The 17053-nt window shown below is 40.6% G+C and overlaps 1 pseudogene; it reads right to left on the minus strand.

Moving 5' to 3' along the window:
- Positions 1-8397: 8397 nt before the first annotated feature.
- LOC100338461 (NIF3-like protein 1) lies at positions 8398-16335 on the minus strand (annotated as a pseudogene).
- Positions 16336-17053: the final 718 nt, after the last annotated feature.

Genomic DNA, 17053 nt, shown 5'->3' on the forward strand with positions numbered 1-17053 from the left:
GATTGGAAATGGAGCAGCTGAGGCTTGAACCAGCACCCATATGGGATGCAGAAACTGCAGGTGGAAGCTTGACATTCTATGCCCCAGTGCCAGCCCAGAAGCAACTGAATTTTACCAAACTTTGAAGGAAGAACTGATTCCCATTCTTAAATTATTCAAAACAATTGAAAGGGATAAAATCAATCCAAATCTATTCTTTGAGACAAGAATTAGCTCAATTACAAAAGCACAGAGATGCAATAAATAAGAACTATATACCAATATCCGTAATGGACATAGATTCAAAATCCTCAACAAAATGGTGAAATAAATCAATAAAATCATTAATAATACATCAATAAGAACCCAAGTAGAATTTATTCAAGGGATGCAGGGGTAGTTCAACATATGCAAATAAATAAATATGTTATTTAAAATCAATAAAATGAAAGATAAAGTCATTTGATTTTCTCAATAGATGCAGAGAACCATTTGATAAAATGACATCCTTTCATGATAAAAACCCTTAAAATTCGGCCGGTGCCGCGGCTCACTAGGCTAATCCTCCGCCTAGTGGCGCCGGCACACCGGGTTCTAGTCCCAGTCGGGGCGCCGGATTCTGTCCCGGTTACCCCTCTTCCAGGCCAGCTCTCTGCTGTGGCCAGGGAGTGCAGTGGAGGATGGCCCAAGTGCTTGGGCCCTGCACCCCATGGGAGACCAGGAAAAGCACCTGGCTCCTGGCTCCTGCCATCGGATCAGCGCTGTGCGCCGGCCGCAGCGCGCCGGCCGCAGCGCGCCGGCCGCGGCGGCCATTGGAGGGTGAACCAACGGCAAAGGAAGACCTTTCTCTCTGTCTCTCTCTCTCTCACTGTCCACTCTGCCTGTCAAAAAAAAAAAAAAAACCTTAAAATTCAGGATAGAAGAAGCATACATTGACACAATCAAAGCAATATATGAGTAAACCACAGGCAGCATCCTATTGAATGAGGAAAATATGGGAGGAATTTCACTAAGTCTGGAACCAAAGATGACCATTTTCATTATTATTTTTCAGTATAATTCTGGAAGTTTTAGTCAGGCATTAGGCAAAAAAAAAAAAAAAAGTGATACAAGTTGGAAAGGAGGAATTCCAATTATCCCTGTTTGCAGATAATATAATCCTTTATATACAGGAACCAAAAGACTCCACTAAGAGACTATTAAAGCTCATAATAGAATTAAGAAAATTTTCAGGATGTAAGATCAACACACAAGAAAACCAGTGTCATTCTTATACATGAACAATTCTCTGCCTGAGAAAGAACTGTAGGATTAGGCCCATTCACAATAGCAAAAAAAAAAAAAAAAAAAAAAAAAAAAAAACCCTTGGGATAAATTTAATCAAGAATGTGAAACATCTCTACAATGAAAATTACAATACCTTAGTTAAAGAACACAAAAGACATAAAAATGGGAAAAATCTCTCATGTTCATAGAATGGAAAAAGTAATATCAAAATGTCCATACTACCCTAAGTAATTGATAGAGTCAAAGCAATCCTAATCAAAATACCAAGGACATTCTTCACAATTATAGAAAAAACTGATTTTAAATTCATATGGGAAAAAAAAAGACCCCAATTACTCAATTTTAAGCAGAAATGAAGCTGGAGGCATCAGAATACCAGATTCCAAGACATAATCGAGATCTGCTGTAATCAAAACAGCCTAGTACTGGAATAAAAATAGACATGTAAACAAATGGGACAGAATAGAAACCCCAGAAATGAACACACACATTGACAACCAACACTTGACAAATGAGCTAAAATAACTTCCTAGATGCAAATATTTTGAAAGACAAATGAGGAAGCTATTTTGGAGAAGAGTTTTCTGTTGAGAACAATAACTACTGACAGGTTGTATTAAATGACATTGAAGAAATGACCTCTAATTTTATAAAAATAACTGTCAATCTGGAGAGAACAAATTTTGAATGGTCAGGGGAGTGGAAATTACTGGAATCAGTTCAGGAGTAAAGGAAAAGGATATTTGAGACAATGTGTAAAGGCAGTCCTTTCACAGTCATCATTGCTAAATGACGTAATCATGCACAATCTAATTTTACTTATCTGTGTTTTCTAATCCTTAAATAATGGTTACAAATTATATTGGCAATACTTCAAAGCTTTTAAACTATGAAATGAATATATAGCAGTAAAAGGCAGATCAAGGTACTAAATGATGTACATCTAAAGCTGAAGAATAAAATGACTTCTTCAAAATTCCCAAATATGTATTTTTTAAAAGATTTATTTTATTTTTTATTTGAAAGCTTGAGTTACACAGAGAGGCAGAGAGAGAGACAGAGGTCTTCTATCCGATGGTTCACTCCCCAACTGGCCGCAACGGCCGGAGCTGCACCAATCCGCAGCCAGGAGCCAGGAGCTTCTTCCAGGTCTCCCACGTGGGTGCAGGGGCCCAAAGACTTGGGCCATCTTCTACTGCTTTCCCAGGCCATAGCAGAGAGCTGGATAGGAAGAGGAGCAGCTGGGACTAGAACCGGCGCCCATATGGGATGCCAGCTCTTCAGGCTAGGGTGTTAACCCGCTGAGCCACAGTGCCGGCCCCCCAAATATGTATTATGTATACTATTTATCATCTTGCTTAGATTTGTAGATACCATAAAATGTTTGAAAATCTTAAAGACTTGGTAATTCTACCCTAGTCAAATATAAAATTTCTTAATCATATTTAAATTTTGAATTACTTAAAAAATAAAAGAAAAAAGCAGAAAGAAACCTTATTTTATAATTAAAGATTTGAAAGTTTTATTTGAATTTCCACTTGAAAAATGTGGTGTGGCACACAATGGTATCCGTAAAATGGGTAATAACATGCATGCAAGATATTCTGAAAAGGAAGATTCACCACATTAGTAGTTCCTGTAGGCCAATTACATCTCTTTTTGTAAATAAAGAATCACTGGAATCCAACCACATCTGTTTATTTAAATCCCTTAAACTCAGGAACCTCATAGTACACAAGTTCTCAGATGTTGTCACAGGCTTGTTCTAGTTTTACTTGCAGCTTTGTATAGAGAATTATAATTCTTTTTTTTTTTTAAGATTTTATGTATTTGAGAGAGTTACAGACAGTGAGAAGGAGAAACAGAGAGAAAGGTCTTCCATCCAGTGGTTCACTCCCCAGATGGCTGCTGCAGCTGGAGCTGTGCCGATCTGAAGCCAGGAGCCAGGAGCTTCCTCTGGTCTCCCAATAGGTGTGGGGGCCCAAGGACTTGGGCCATCTTCTACTGCTTTCCCAGGCCACAGCAGAGAGCTGGATTGGAAGCGGAGCAGCTGAGACCTGAATTGGCACCCATATGGGATGCCAGCACTTCAGGCCAGGGCATTAATCCACTGAGAACTATAATTTTTAAAAATATAGAGCTGCTGAAAACCCAGTGAGAGCATTTCAGGCATGGAAAGCTAAGACACTGTGGCAAAAAAAATGATCTACATGAAGGATCTCTGTGAGTGAGATCCCAGTAGAAAGAAGAGGCCATCAAAGAAGGATGTACTTTTCTCTTAAGGGAGGAGAGAACTTCCACTTTGCTTATGGCCCTGTCTAAATACTGATGGAGTTTGTGGACTCAAAAGGCTTCCATTGCCTTGCCAGCTCATGACAAGAGCCTCAGGTGATCACTGACATCATATATAGGAGTGTCTATTATTAAATTAACAACAGGAGTCACTGTGCACTTGCTCCACATGTAGAACCTCTGTCCTTAATGAATTGTACTATGAGAATTAATAGTAAAACTTGTCTTCAAACAGTACTTTATACTTTGTGTGTCTGTGTGGGTGCAAACTGTTAAAATCTTTACTTAGCATAGAGTTGATCTTCTGTATATAAAGATAATTAAAAATTAATCTTAATGATGAATGGGATGGGAGAGGCAGTAGGAGGTGGGACGACCTGGGGTTGGGAGGGTGGGTATGGGGGGAAGAATTGCTATATTCCAAAAGTTGTACCTATGAAATTTATATTTATTAAATAAAAGTTTTCTTTAAAAAATAAAGATATAGTGTGTATTCCCTAAGAAGCTAAAAGGGCCTGATATCATTCAGACTAACCTTAGCATTTAAAGCTCTGGCTATATTTGAAATTGAATGATGACTACATGTGCTTGAAGATCCTCCCTCTTAGTTCCTTTTCAGTACATGTGGCTCAGGTAATCCTTGAGTGGGAAAAGAGAATGCTAAATCCTAACTTTCACAAGTTGGATTGTGGAAATGAGTGTTGCCACTTATCTGAAAATAACTGCAGTGCAGCTGTCATCCTACCACGGATTGTTCTGTATCAGTCAAATCCTGCACTTGGAGACTGCATGTATCTAACGTTCTCCCTTTGTGTATCTATTCCTTTGGGTATGTGCAGCCATATCTGTCCATCTTTTTTAAAGATTGGTTTACTTATTTAATTGAAAGGCAGAGTTACAAAGAGGGAGGGAGAAGAAAAAGAGAGAGATCTTAAATTAAAAAAAAAAAAAAGTAAAGCCACAATGAAATAGATCCGCTATGGCCTTTTTTATGAAATGCATTTTTCATTCTCATAAACTCCATATTTTTCAAGATTTTTGCAACTGTTAACCTGTTTATATTTTCTTTTTTCTTTTTCTTTTCTTTTTTTTTTTTTTTTTTGACAGGTAGAGTGGACAGTGAGAGAGAGAGACAGAGAGAAAGGTCTTCCTTTTGCCGTTGGTTCACCCTCCAATGGCCGCTGTGGCCGGCGCACTGCGGCCAGTGCACCGCGCTGATCCGAAGCCAGGAGCCAGGTGCTTCTCCTGGTCTCCCATGGGGTGCAGGGCCCAAGCACTTGGGCCATCTTCCACCGCCTTCCCTGGCCACAGCAGAGAGCTGGCCTGGAAGAGGGGCAACCGGGACAGAATCCGGCGCCCCGACAGGGACTAGAACCTGGTGTGCCGGCGCTGCAAGGCGGAGGATTAGCCTAGTGAGCCACGGCGCTGGCTGTTTATATTTTCATAATATGAAAATCATTGGTGTTCATTATTTTCTTTGCTTGAGTTCAGATCCAAAACTTGAAGAAAGAAACTATTATGGCAAATTAGGCACAGTTTTTATGCTTGAGAGATTTCAGTATGTTGTGTATATTCAAACTGCTACAGCTTCATGCCTCCTGCTTCTGAAGCAGTGTATGCTGAGCACTTGAGAGAGACTGGTATGCATTTGCTTGTGTATTTTAATATAAATATGTAACTTCCTTTACACTCTATGTTGCTAACTCATAGTTCACATGTGTTGTTATCCTATTAATAATGGGCCTTGTAAGCTTTGAACCATTTGCAAATAATAAATATGTACTGCTGCATATTAGTAATATTTACTTTTCTTATATTTACTTCTCTTTTATAAAGACCATTTTACATTCTTATGTAATATTTGATGCATACAAAAGAATATAATCAATATGCTGAGATACAAAACACAACAAACTAGCACTCCAAATCATTTAAGATTGGCACTGTATTTGTTTTTGGCAAGTGCTTGTTCTTTTATTATATATGTATATAATAAAATAAATATTACATATTAATATAATGAATATTTAATAACATAAAATCGTATAAATATGATAAAATATATTACATATATATATATAAAACCTTGTACATTTGGGAAAAAAATTCCTTAATGACATCTGATTTCCTGTTTATTCTACTTTGCTGAGCTGGCATGGCAAGGGATCTCAGCAATTATTCATTCCTCCCATTACTGGCACTTGTGAAGAGCATTGTGGTTATAAAATGAAAGCAGCATTCCCAATTCCTACCTGGAAACATAAAATGTTGCAAAAAAGGAATCTTTCCTGTAATGGAAACTAATCTGGGAGACATCTGTTGAAAAGGAATGAAAAGCACAAGTGAGCTCCACCTCTTACTGAATTGGGCAGGTTTTGCTATTGAGTTCCTCAGTTTCCATGAACTTACAGTATCAGCAGCAAACAAATGATAACATCAGTCACAACACACATTTTATATTATATGAATTTATGGTGGAAAGAAATTCCTACAAATATTTTTGTCAAAATATTGTGCTTGCTACCAAAATTAAGCATCTAAAAATGAAACCATCTAAACCTTGAATTATGTATTTAAAATAAATACTCAGGTGAATTTTTACAAACAGCATTTCAGTTACTCTGGGTAAATACAGTAAATCTCTATAATTCCATAGCATCTGGTTTCAGAGTCAACACAAAGTCAGAAAATTAAGCTGCCATGTACACAATAGCGAATCCATTCAAGAAACCAGGGCTGCTTGCTATGAGGCAAATGGTGGGAGCAGGCCAAGAGTGGGGGCAGGGAGGCATCAGCACCCTGTCCTGCAGCATAGACTTTGGCACCTGGGGAAATCTGGCAGAGCCTGGCAAGATGAGGCACCCCCAGCCTCCAGGACCTGCTGGGAAGCTGAGATACCTTGGCCAGCCCCAGAGTCCTTGGGTCTACTCTCAGAGCTGGACCCCATTGCTGAACTTGGTGCCTTCATTTCCAGCATCTAAGGCAGCCCACAAGGTGACCAATGGTCCAGGTGACTTCCTGTGTCCCCATGCCAACCCACTTCCCAAAGCCAATGCACCACAAGAAGATACAAAGATAAAGTTGTTTTAAAATGGGCAGTTTTAGCCGGCGCCGTGGCTCAATAGGCTAATCCTCCACCTTGCGGCGCCGGCACACCGGGTTCTAGTCCCGGTTGGGGCGCCGGATTCTGTCCCGGTTGCCCCTCTTCCAGGCCAGCTCTCTGCTATGGCCAGGGAGTGCAGTGGAGGATGGCCCAGGTGCTTGGGCCCTGCACCCCATGGGAGACCAGGAAAAAGCACCTGGCTCCTGGCTCCTGCCAGGATCAGCGCGGTGCGCCGGCTGCAGCGGCGGCCATTGGAGGGTGAACCAACGGCAAAAAGGAAGACCTTTCTCTCTCTGTCTCTCTCTCTCACTGTCCACTCTGCCTGTCAAAAAAAAAAAAAAAATGGGCAGTTTTGAGAACACATGCAAAGTCACAGCACCATTAAATCACAAACCGATTTAGGTTTGCGCACTGTTTCTCAGTCCTCCCCTTCCTCCCTGCTCCCATGACTGCATATTTTGCTGCTACTCTGATGGGGAAAAATGCAAAATGTGTTTTCTCTTTTGTGGTTTGAAGAGTTGTCTAGAGCTGGACTTGGGATCAAATCCAAGGTTTTCTTTTTCTGTGGAGTGTTGTAGCCATTACATCTACATGCTTGACTGTGAGCATCACTTTTCCAGGCCTCCCTGAGAGGGTGCAGTTTATTTTCACAAGTACTACTCAGATATTATCTTTCATCATAGAGCACAGCCACTGTTGGCATTCAGCTCATTTTCTTATTTGTAGACAATAAAATTCATTTGATCTGCCTTCTATATTGGATTTTTCCACTTAATATGTTTCAAATGATACATTTTCAGCATTTTGTCTGTTTTCCTCCTGTTACAAAGTTTACACTAGGACTGGAGGACCAATCCATGGCAGTTACTCATAAAGCCTCTATTAGACTTCAATATCTGACTGAGGCTTTCTGAAATGTTTTTGCCAAGTTGCAGTTTTTTCTCATCCTAAGCCACAAGCCTTCCCATATGTATCACCACAGTGACACCTTGAAGTTTAACAACAATTTGCTTGAAAATGTGGTGTTTTCAGAATTGGTGACTAATGATGGCACCATTCAAACACAAATGGGCTTGGGCTCACTTTCTGTTTCTCTGACCATTTCAGTTACTCAAGTGTATATAAACCCTGACAGCTCATGTGAATGCAAATTCTGCCATTTAGGGTTAGAGGTTAAGTGTAGGGCTAGGTATAGGATGAGTGAGTGTTAGGGTTAGTATTAGGACTAGGATGAGAGCTAGGATTGGTGTTAAGGTTTAGATTGAGTGCTATTATTAAGGCTATTGTTAGGGTTGGGGTTAGGGTAAGATTTAGAGCTAGGTTTATGTTTAGTGTTGGTGGTGTTAGTATTAGGCTTATGGCAAGAGTTGGGGCTAGTTGTAGGATTAGGGTTCTGTTAAGTTTAGGCTTAGGTCTAGGGTTAGATTAAAAGCCATGGTTAGGGTTATGGTTAGGGCTAGGCTTAGGGTTAGGGCTACACAAAGAGTTATGTTTAGCTTTTGGGTGAGAATAAGGATTAGGTCCAGGACTAGGGTTATATTTAGGATTCGATTTGTGATTAGAGTTATAGATAGGGTTAAGGCTATTGTTAGGCCTAGAGATAGAGCTAGGATTAGGGATAAATTTAGGTGTAGGGCTAGGGATAAAGTTAGAGCTGTGGTTTTATATACATTTTATATATATAATATAATATATAATATATTTTATATATATGGTTATAAATATTTATTGTTATAAATATGGTTATATATCTATAATATATAGAGAGAGCTGTGGTTATATATAATATACAGTTATAGTTGAAGTTAGGGTCATCATCACTAGGATGAGGCTTAGTCTTTGTGTTAGCATGATGGTTAGTTTAAGGCTGGTGTTAGATATAGCATTGAAGTTAGCATCAGGTCTATGGTCAAGTTCACACTGAATGCTAGTTTGTTTTAGGGTTAGGCCTAAGCAGAAAGATAGGATTAGTGTTGGGGTGAGATTTAAAATTAGTTTAAGATTAAGGTTAGATTTAGTTCTATGGTAAATTTTAGAGTTAGAGCCAGAGTTAGGACTATGGTTAGAGCTAGTGTGATAGTTAAAGTTAGGACTATGGATAGGTTTTAGGCCAGGGTTAGTGTTAGGGTTAAGGCAGAGTTAGGTTTAAATTTTGGTATTACTGTTAGGGTTAGAGTTGGGGCTCAGATTAGGATTAAGGTTAATGCTTGTGTTATTAAGGCTAAAGTTAGGGAAAGGATTAGTGCTAGTGTTAGAGTTTAGATTGGGGTAAAGCACCATGTTGGGATACAATTAGGATTTTGGCTAAGTATAGAGTTAAGGTAAGGTTATGGTTAAGATGAGGGCCAAATTTAGGGTTAATGCTTTGTCTAGCGATAGACCTAGTATTAGGCTTCAGAATGGGTTTAGATGTAGGATTAGGTTTAGGGTTAGGGCAAGGACTAAGGCTAGGGCTAGGGCCAGGGTAAGGATTAGGGCTTGGACTAATGTTATAATTTGGTTTATTTTTATAAAATAAAAAGCAATAAAGACATAGTAATCTGAATAGCAATCATATTAAAAACAACTTCCTCCTAATACATCTCATGCTGATTCTGAAACTGAGGTGAAACACTGGAATTTAGGTGGACCTACCGAACATGGACACAGGGACAGACCATATCATCCCAAACTGGCTACTGCCTAAAAATAGGTGTTCAATTCCAAGTTTTTAAAGGACATTTTAAAACTAACCAATGGCAGAGATATCTAGGTTAACATATCCCAACTATAACTAAACTAAGGAGAGAATTACTTGGTTACTTCCCAAGAATCTTTAGTTGATCTTTCTTAGTATTTGCTCTTCATTATGGTAGTTCAGTTATTTCCTTATGAACTATAACATTTGTTGAACCAGATAAACTAGAAAAGATAATATAAGGGCAGTTAAGAAAGGTTTGCAGAAAATGGAGCTAAAAGTTGTGTATTTTGTGAATTTTTTTAATCTATGTAGTTTTCTCAAAATAAACATTTCCATGAACTTTTTGAAGCATCCTCATCCATCTTAAGATACTCTTCCAGAAAGATATATAAACTCCACTGACTCATGTTACATATCCACATGAGTGGAGATGCAATCTGTAGGTTGTATCATCTTGATGTTTCTGTATGCCTTATACCACACAAAGAAGAGCCCTGTCTGTCTCTGACAAGATAATATTAATCTAATTCTCCAAGCGGGTACCCAGAATATCACAAAGGTCAGAAAGAAAGCCTCATTCAGTGTTACTGTGTTCACAGAGGATGGCATTTATTCCTTGGGAAGTAGCATCCAGACCATCATTATGGGACATCCCACCCCTGAGGTACAGGTCTGCTTCCACACCCTGCAGGACACTGCTCCCAGAACCAGCACACAGGGCCACAGCTTTGACTCATGATGCTAAGGTCCCTCCTACCCCAAGAGCTAATTGAATATGAGTTAGTTTGAGGTGTCTTTTGATTCGCTCAATCATGGTTGCCAAGGCAACAGATTCATCCAGGGTGCATGATCGACCCATTCCAGTATGTAGAGCAAAGGCTTCTCTGCAGTGACAGAATTTCAGATCTCTGGTAAAGTTATCTGTTTTGAGAGAGCTGAGCCACCACCTGCATCAAAGGCTTCTCAGTACAATTCAGGCGGATCCTTATTTTTCTCCTCACCAATCCTAGCAGAAAAAGAAGTGACAGGAACACCTTCAACTTCTCTCACTGCAGACACAACTTTGTCCATATCTTGGGTATGGTTAATGTTGAATTGTACTCAGTGGTTCCCTCTATAGGAAAGCCATGAGCTTTGGAAGGATATATATGCCTGGATGTGCAGGCTCCAAGTCCTTTGGAAAACCACTTTTTCAATCCCTGGGGTGCAGCATCATAGGCTGTGTGAAGAGAGTAGATGCCAACTCTGTTCTCCAAAGCCCGGAACACCAGGCGCCCCTTTCAGGATGTCCAGGTAATACACTTTATGTGTAGGAAAATAGGTGGAAGGTAGGAAAAGATGAGATCTGCCTTCTTATGCAGAGCCTCCCCCATCACCTGCTCAGTCAAGTCATTGGTCAGGAAGAGTGTATTTATAGTTTGTGGTGGGCTTGTTCCACCAGCAATCCAACATTGTCCCAACTCTCAGCAGAAGACAGTGATGCAAAGTCCTTCAAGGAGGAAACGAGAGTCTTCAGATCCATGAAGGAACGGGAAGAATTGAAGTTCAGAGAAAGGACAAACCAGACTGTCATGGGGACCAGGCGTAAGCAAGATGACAACATACAGCAATTTTTGGGCAAAACTCAATTTGAGTCCAGGTACATCTCCATAGCCTTTAATCTGTCTTTTTACATTGGATTTTGTTTTCTAAACATCGCTTTTCAAGTTGTTGTATATTTGGATTGCAGAACAATTTGTAAGATGAATTTTTTTAACGTGCATTGCTAAAATGTTCTGAGTGAAGCTAATTGTCAACTTTATTAAGGAGGATTGCTTTCTGTCCACCTAGTGTAAAAATAAAATCAAGCAATGAAAAATGAGATTACAAATTTAAAGACAAAGAAAGATCTGAAATTAGACCTGATAGAAAATGAGGAGTCCAACAAAAATCCCATTATGTTGATTTAAGTCATGGCTGGCTTGTACTAATACCATATACAAATAAAAAAGAATGAAAGCTGCAGGTTTCATTTGAGAATCAAGTGTGAGGTATTATTTGAACAGCTACAAAGAAGCATTCAAGATGGAGAAGGAACTATAGTCTAAAGGTCATGGAAGACGTTCAGACTGGAAAGAGAAGTGTCTGATTACAGATGGCAAAATCAGTCAAGCAGAATCAGAGATTGGGATCAATGGGGGAATACCTAGATGGGTAATGTTAAGGAGAATGCAGATGGTTTCAGGAGGAAAATACAAGAAACCATCAGTGGAGTTCTGATAGAAACAGAGAGGAATTACCAGGGGAAAATCATATATAGTACTTTCAAATATGCCAAAGAAAAACATTTAAATGGGCGTTATGCATTTAGTGTAGTGGTTATGATGCCAATTTTTTTTTTGACAGACAGACAGTGAGAGAGAGACAGAGAGAAAGGTCTTCCTCCCATTGGTTCACCCCCAAATGGCCACTACTGCCATTGTGCTGCACCAATCTGAAGCCAGGAGCCAGGTGCTTCCTCCTGGTCTCCCATGCAGGTGCAGGGGCCCAAGCACTTGGGCATCCTCCACTGCCTTCCTGGGCCACAGCAGAGAGCTGGACTGGAAGAAGAGCAACCGGGACAGAACCAGCACACCAACCAGGACTAGAACCCACAGTACTGGCACCGCAGGCTGAGGATTAGCCTAGTGAGCCACAGCACCGGCCTATGATGCCTATTAAGATACCCTAGTTCTACTTTAGAGTGCCTGGATGTGACTTCCAGAATCAATTAATTAGGCTTCTATCATTACCTCTGAGAGACTGGGACTACATTTCTGGCTCTTGTATTCAGTCTTGGCCCAGGTCTGGCTGCTGTGGGTGTTGAGGAATGAATTAATGCAAAAAAGTGTTCTCTCTACCTATATGTCTCATTCTTCCTAGCTCCCTTTCTCTTGAAGATAAAACTATTTTTTAGACATGACAAAAGATTCAATTAATGCAATGATTAGAGAATAGCCTTTGGCTCTGACTATAATTTATGTTACTGGTGTTTCAGGGTTTCAATTAAGACTAATTTGAGTAGGTTAAAATTCAAATGTATAGTAGAATGATTTGCCTGAAAATATAACATTAAAAAGTGTCTGTGCAACCTACATTAATAGACTGAGAAAAATGCATGGACAATTATTTAAGGCCACACAATAGATTTTGTCCTCCACATACTCCTGGTCTTATCTATATATAAGTACAGGCTCCAAAAGGCTATCAAAGATCATACTGTTTTAGCAATTCCAAAATAAGCTAAATAACCTGTTTATGCTTTTTTTTAATTTGACAGGTAGAGTTAGACAGTGAGAGAAAGAGAGAGAGGTCTTCCTTCTGTTGTTTCACCCCCCAAATGGCAGCTACGGATGGCACTGTGCTGATCTGAAGCCAGGAGCCACGTGCTTCCTCCTGGTCTCCCATGCAGGTGCAGGGGCCCAAGCACTTGGGCCATCCTCCACTGCCTTCCTGGGCCACAGCAGAAAGCCGGACTGGAAGAAGAGAAACCAGGACTAGAACCCATATGGGTTCCAGTGCCCATATGGGATACTGGCACCGCAGGTGGAGGATTAACCAACTAAGACATGGTGCTGGCCCCTGTTTATATTTTAACACTAGGTAATTCTTGGCTCTGCAGCATATTGAGTGTTTATTTCCAGCCTTGAACTAAAACACTATGCACAACATCATCTTTATGACTCATAAAGGTTCTGTTTCAGAATACATCTCATAGGTATTTAGCAAATTTCCTCTTAATTTTTAAATTAATTTTTAAATTGAAATGTAACAAATATATCTTTTTGCTATAGCATCAGAAAGACAAGAGACTATCTAAAGCCATACAACCCTGAACCTCCCACTCCCAATCTCATCTGATCTTGGAAACTAAGTTGGGTCAGGCCTGGTTAGTACATGGGTGGGAGAAAGACAAGATATTAATTTGCTCTCAGCTTACATGGCTCTATTTTCTTATAACCGTGCCAACTTTATCTTGTTCATGTGCATTCTCTAATGATGAATGTTGTGTTTGCCGTTCCATTTTAAGTAACAAATTTTCATAAAGGTCCTAAAGCACAATGTAAAATGAGCTGAGAAATGATGAAGTAGCAAGTTACTGAGATATATTAATTTCTCTGGTCTTAGAAACATGTAGACATGTAGAAGTCAATAGAACTATATCTGGAAGAGAAAGTGAAAGAAGGTGGTAGTTGTGGGGAGCAACTCGGACTAGACTAAGTTACTGGAATTAAGACTTATTCTATGCATCTGCTCTCCCACAATATGGCGCTGGGAGAGGAGGAAACAGCTTCTACACAGCTGCCTCTCACCAACTTGACAAGCTGCAGGAGCTGCTCCTGATTGGAGGAGAGCAGCGTGCTCCACATGTGGGTAGCAGAGTTGGGATTGGTGGAAGAGGACTATAAAGGAGGAGAGACAACATGCACCAGGAACACCTGAGAAACATCTGAGCAGCCCCCGAGAGAGCCGGCCGGTGGTGTGCCACTCCCCCGCGGAAGTGGGGAAAGTGGCAGGGGGAGCCGCCCTTCCACGGAGGTGGAAGGATGGCAGCCCACCCGGGAAGAACCAGCAGCAAACCCGGGAAGGGCTGAGCAGACAAAAGAACAGCGCAGGGTCTAGTGTCATTCCTCCGCGAAGAGGGGGAACAACAGTAGTGAGAGAACTGGTCAGGATTGTACCTACATTTCACTGTGCAAAACTAGATTATGATAGAAATGTATACAGAATAACAGATATATAAGCTGGAAGAACAAAAACAATAAACCTCCCTATGCAAGAATAGTGTTTTACCCATGATTACAGGCTGGAAAGAATTCTTGAAAGGGCATACACAATTTATTAATTAGCAAAGATTAAACACAACTTAGTTTCATGAAGACATTCATTTGCTACTGATTTTGTAAAAAATGTAAGTTAGTAAATGTGGTGGAATGAGAAGGCCATGCCAAGGTGGCCACTGGCAAGCGAGTGTCAGTTACTCAGGAATGGCTTTGAAACCCACTTGGCAATGGAGCCTGCCTGGCAACAGGCTGTGATTGGTTGGGGCATAGGTTACCCCTTGACCAGATTGGCTGGTCTTGGCTATATAAGATGTTATTCCAACTGTAATAAACAAGTTTGTGGGCTGCTCGCCTCAAGCCTGCTTTCACCTGACTCCTGGGGTCTATGTGGTGACTCCGCACCTCTTGCCCCCACCATGCTGCTCCTCTCAGAAATGAATCCACTGCAACATTGTTGAGAAATCAACAGCAACAAGTAAAGATAATATAATTTTAAGAATTATTACCCAAATTAATTACAGAATTGCAAAGAAAGATCATGTGTCACTAACAACTGAACAATGGACAATAATTCAATGATATTAGCTATGTTCCTCTTAATACAGGGATACCCTGGGGATGCCATGTTAGCATTTTTCAATAGAGTATCTCCAGATTTTATGTAGCTAAAATTCCATAAAAAGCATGCATGTTGGAGGATTCAAAGAAGGTGGAATAGGGAAGGGCATATACTAGTGGTAACTAGTTTCAAAAAATGTTGGAAGTACATTATTGGGGAAGAGTTAGAAAAAACTGCAGTGGAAATTCTACAGGAGAGAAACACCATGGATCAGTGTGGAAGATGCAGACATGCAACATGAACACAGACACAACATGATGCCAGCAGCCAAGAGGAGGAGAAAGCACCAGCTTTGGAGAGTGAGGTGAGATCAGACTGCAGCAACCCATACCACTGGTGATGTAGACAGAGGGAGATGTTAACATGAGTCTGGCCTGGAGCTCTGAGGGGAAAGTGTACCCACTGACCCAGTAAAAAACTAGGGGGGCATGTTTCTCTCACTACATTCACTAAGCAATGATGCCCAATAACCAGTTGAGAGAAGGTGGGCACCATTTTGGACAGAAACAGAAGATGCAGAAGCTCTTGTGCACGTGCCCAGTACCTGGCTGAGACAAGATGCCATCTACTACCAGTACCAGTGGCAGCAGCTTGAATGCATGCAACTTGCAACTGATGGGGAGAAGGAAGCATTTGGTTGGTGGCTATTGTGCATGTGTGTGATCTAGATTCTAACAGAAGGAAAACTCCATGTTTCCCACTGACTTTGAGTCTGGCTGGCAAATTGACTAGAGTCTGTGCACTCACATATTACTGAGGTCCCCCCAATCTCTCAACATGTCACAGGCTCCAATGCTCAAACTGTCAAGGCTCTTGGAATGTCTCTGCCTCTCTGTGAATGAGACAGTCTAGCAAGGTGGATCAAATCCTCTGCACCCATTGACAATGGGAGCCCTGTGTGCTGAGACTGTGGAAACCCTGTGACTGCATAAGAAGGCACAGGATATAGCTGGTTCTCTGGGCAACCAATGTGAGCTGCTCTACAGGCTCTTATCAAAAGAGAAAATTTTAAAAACCACAGGCAAGTGAAAAATGCTCAATATCACTAGTCACCAGGGAAGTACAAATCACAATCACAATGAGGTTTGACCTCACCCCTGTCAGAGTGGCTCTCAAACAGAAATCAACAATCAACACATGCTGGCCAGGATGTGGGGAAAAGGCATCTTAATCCACTATTGGTGGGAAAATAAACTAGCACAGCTGTTGTGGAAGACGTATGGAGACACCTCAGAAACTTGAAAGTAGATATAGTATATGACTCAGCAATCTCAATCCTGGGAATTAATCTAAGTGAAATGAAATAAGCACATGAGGGGCCAGCACTGTGGTGCAGTAGGTTAATGCCCTGGCCTGAAGTGCCGGCATCCCATATGAGCACCAGTTCTAGTCTTGCCTGCTCCTCTTCCAATCCAGCTCTCTGCTATGGCCTGAGATAGCAGTGGAAGATGGCCCAAGTCCTTGGGCCCCTGCACCACATGGGAGATGTGGCAGAAGCACCTGGCTCCTGGCTTCAGATCAGTGCAGCTCTGGCCATTGCAGTCATCTGGGGAGTGAACCAGCAGATGGAAGACCTCTCTCTCTATCTCTACCTCTCTCTGTAACTCTGTATTTCAAATAAATTAATTAAATATTAAAAAAAAAGAAATAGGCATATGAAAGAGCTATCTGTATCCTCATGTTCATTGTAGCTCAGTTAACAATAGCTAAGATATGGATTCCACTAGACTTTTATCAACTGATGACTGGATAAAAACATTGTGTGTATATATATATATATATATATATATATATATATATAAAATAAATAACTACTCAGCTATAAAACATAACAAAATCCTTTGTTTTGCAACAAAATGAATCCAATTGAAAACCATTAAATTTAGTGAAATAAGCCAATCCCAAAAAGACAAACACCTTATGTTCTCCTTGATCTGTGGTAACTAATAGAGCAGCAAAAAATGGAATGTATAGGAGTGCAATTGACATTTTGAGAGTTTATGATTGTTTACAGCCCTTGTCTCTACTGCTGAACAACAGTGCTGTACTCTTTACTTAGTATAGGGTGAATCTTAAGAGTAAAAAGTCCACTGAAAGTAGATCAGTGTAGAAAGTAAGAGAAGTAGGGCTGGAGTCCACTGAAAGTAGATCAGTGTAGAAAGTAAGAGAAGTAGGACTGGCACTGTGGTGTAGTATGGAGAACTGTGCCCAGTTTCAGTCCCAGAGGCTCCACTTCCAATCCAGCTCCCTGCTAATGTGTCCAGAAAATATCAGATCACTCAGGGGCTTGG

Source organism: Oryctolagus cuniculus, chromosome 12, assembly GCF_964237555.1.
Source record: "Oryctolagus cuniculus chromosome 12, mOryCun1.1, whole genome shotgun sequence".
Classification (NCBI taxonomy): domain Eukaryota; kingdom Metazoa; phylum Chordata; class Mammalia; order Lagomorpha; family Leporidae; genus Oryctolagus; species Oryctolagus cuniculus.